Raw genomic sequence first — 3,086 nt, forward strand, 5'->3', positions numbered from 1 at the left:
CTGTGTACAACATAAGGGTCTTGAAATCTTGCTTTTCCTATCTCAGCCTTTCTTATTAGTAGGATTTTTTATTTCATGTTTTTACACTATACTATGCTTTTCAGAACATCTTATATATTTCAAAAGTATTTATATACCCCAAAGAAACGTAGACGATTAACTAGGGAGGTGGCTTGTAAGAGAACAACAAAGAGTGGAACTGAATGCTTTGCTTGACGTTTGTAACTCTTGTATCAAGTTTGAAGAATAGGACTTTGTAAGTTACTCTTTCTCTGAGATGAATGCTTTTCCAAATTATCACATATAATGAACCAAATTCTTACCCTCACCTAATGTCTGTGCCACCCTCCAAGCAGAGTCAAGATTGTTCATTGAAACACTTGGTGAATGATTTTATGGATAGACCATCTTAATACCTATACCATTTCTTAAATGAATGTAACCTGTTCTCTGGGCTGAGAATAAAGTCACTCACTCAAGTCAAATAGCTTTGACCATAGCAGGAAGTCTGTATCCAAAAATCGAGCCTACAATTCATTTCTTGGTGCAGCAGAACTATCAACTCTCAGCTTAGCTACGATGGAGGTAAAATCCTTTGGTGATGTGAGGGTCATTGAAGTACAGCCTTATTACAGTGAAATCCAAAGTCTAAAAACTGTTCTTATTTAGGGCTTGTACCACAGTAAGAGCCAAGATTTTAAACTCTACTAAATACAAAACTAACAAAATGACTTTATATATTTATGTTCATTTAAGAAATACTAGTAGTGATGTATTATTTTGAGGTATACAGTTAATATGTTTGGAGTTATTTAAAATTTATATTGAGAAAAATGTATTTTCACTATTGCTGTAGACGAGCATCTACATAAGTTGATAAATAATCTATTAAATTGATTGTTGTTTTATATCAAAAAAAAAGAAAGAAAGAAAGAAAGCAAACTAAGGTGTTCTTTTTGGTACCTTGTGCTGCCCACCTCAACCAGCCGCTTCTGGTATAGAGACCCAAACCTTTTGCAGTACAGACTTAAGCTCCTGCCTTGACTTCTGCTGAGCTTTCAAAATACCCTGAAGGTTTTCAGGCTTCTGAAAGAGGCATTTACATCCTTTTCAAACTGCTTCCTCTTTTCCATAAGAAACCCAGGTAACATCACCTTCAAAATCCTGCATCCACTTCTGAATGGTCTCCCTGGCCTCTTGCACATCTGAGGAATGGCTGCCCATCTCACTGGTACCAACTGCTGGATTGTAGGCAGGGTTGACTGCATCTGAGTTCTTGGAGTCATCTGATGGGAGGGTCTTATTTCAGGCGATTGGCACTTTTCATGGCCTTCTGTTCCTTGCTTGACATGGCTGGAACCTTCCTGGGTCAGACAGGACTCCCTCGAGCATGGGTATTGCATGTCACTTCCCAGCAATCTCGCTTAAAGTGTTCAAAATCCTTGGCCCTTGAAAATGCAAATTAAAACTACTTTGAGATTTTATATTATCCCATTCAAAGAATAAATAAATAAATAAATAATAAGTAAATAAATAAATAAATGAATGCTGGTGTGAAAGGATACTGTTGGTAGGACTGCAGAACACTGGAGTCGCTATTGAAATAGTGTGGTTGTTTCTCAAAAAGAAAAAAGAATTGAAAATGGGTCTATCACATGATCCAGCTATATACTTGGGCACATTCCCAAAGGGCTCTTTCTCCTCTTTTTTTTTTTTAATTAGATATTTTCTTTATTTACATGTTAATTTCTCCTTTCCCAGTTTCCCCTCCAAAAAGCAAAGAAACAAACAAAAACAACAAAAACAAACCCCTGTTGCCTCGCCCCCCCCATGCCTGCCACCCTCTCCCACTTATTGGCCCTGGCATTCCCCTACACTGGGGCACAGAACCTTCACAGGGCCGAGGTTCTCCCTTCCTATTGATGATCAAATTGCAATCCTCTACTATACACATGCTGCCAGAACAATCAGACCCATCCATGTGCAGCCCTTGGTTGGTGGTTGAGACCCTGGGAGCTCTGAGGGCACTAGTTAGTTCATATTGTTGTTCATCCTAAGGGGCTGCAAAACCCTCAGCTCCATAGGTCTTTTCTCTAACTCCTTCATTGAGGACCCTGTACTCAGTTCAATGGATGGCTGTGATCCTCTACATCTGTATTAGTCAGGTACTGCCAGAGCCTCTCAGGAGCTCTCTGTCCTCTTACAGAGGCATTTGCTCAGTGTTTCTCTATTATAAAGGTTTTGGTTAAAGTTGCACTGCTTTTAGTGGAAAAGTAGATTAGTTGTGTAATTATATATTCAAAGGATGTCAAATATACTCATCATAGATTTAAAATACAATGCCAACTTCTACAGAGCAGTGCTTTAAACAAACAATATGGCACAACAATGCTGCCCAATAGTCATCTCCATTCCCTAGTGTCCATTGGTAACAATTGGATGGTCATTTAGGTTAAACCAAGCATCTACTAACCTTTCTGTTTTCTTTCTATCTTTTTTTTCTCTCTCCCAACTTCTGCCTGGCTCTTTCTCGTCTGTGGCTCTTCGTCTGTGTCAAGTTTCCCCCTGCTCTTCTGCAATAGACCTGTTCCCGTCTGACTGAGCGTGCTCTGCAAGGCTGTGTGAGTCTGTCTGGATCTGTCCATCCATTGCTTCACAGAAAACACAACCCATCTATGTTCAGACTCTGGCCTCTTTTATGCTGGCTGCGAGTTACATATGGAAAGTCTGCTAAGCCCAGGATGCCTTGGTGGCTGTTGACCTGGCGGCCAAGCTTCATATAGTGTAAAAAGTTTATTTCCCATCTATTAACTTCTCTGTGGAGTTCTTAGTTTCTTCACTTTGCAAATCTTATGGAAAATATGCATTGTGGTAGAGCTGAGCTCTAATATAACCACGGTCCTTCGAGGTTTCCTTATCTAGATTACTCCTATGACCAATTAAGTGTTTTTATAAAGGGGCCTTCTTTCATGTTCCTCAGCAAATCATTGTGGCTGAATCAAGGTAATAGGTTTTTTTTGTTTTGTTTTTGTTTTTGTTTTTTTTTGTTTTTGTTTTTGTTTGTTTGTTTGTTTTTGTTTTTTTTT

The 3,086-nt window shown here is 39.0% G+C and overlaps 1 protein-coding gene and 1 pseudogene across 2 annotated transcripts in view; one reads left to right on the top strand and one right to left on the bottom strand.

Annotated features, from left to right (window-relative positions):
- The window catches only part of LOC116087771, a 10,516-nt pseudogene extending 9,165 nt beyond the window's left edge, over positions 1 to 1,351 (bottom strand).
- Positions 1 to 3,086, top strand: part of Htr4 (5-hydroxytryptamine receptor 4) — a 190,100-nt gene that overhangs the window by 168,106 nt on the left and 18,908 nt on the right. The window lies entirely within an intron of this gene.

Source organism: Mastomys coucha, unplaced genomic scaffold, assembly GCF_008632895.1.
Source record: "Mastomys coucha isolate ucsf_1 unplaced genomic scaffold, UCSF_Mcou_1 pScaffold13, whole genome shotgun sequence".
Taxonomy (NCBI): Eukaryota; Metazoa; Chordata; class Mammalia; order Rodentia; family Muridae; genus Mastomys; species Mastomys coucha.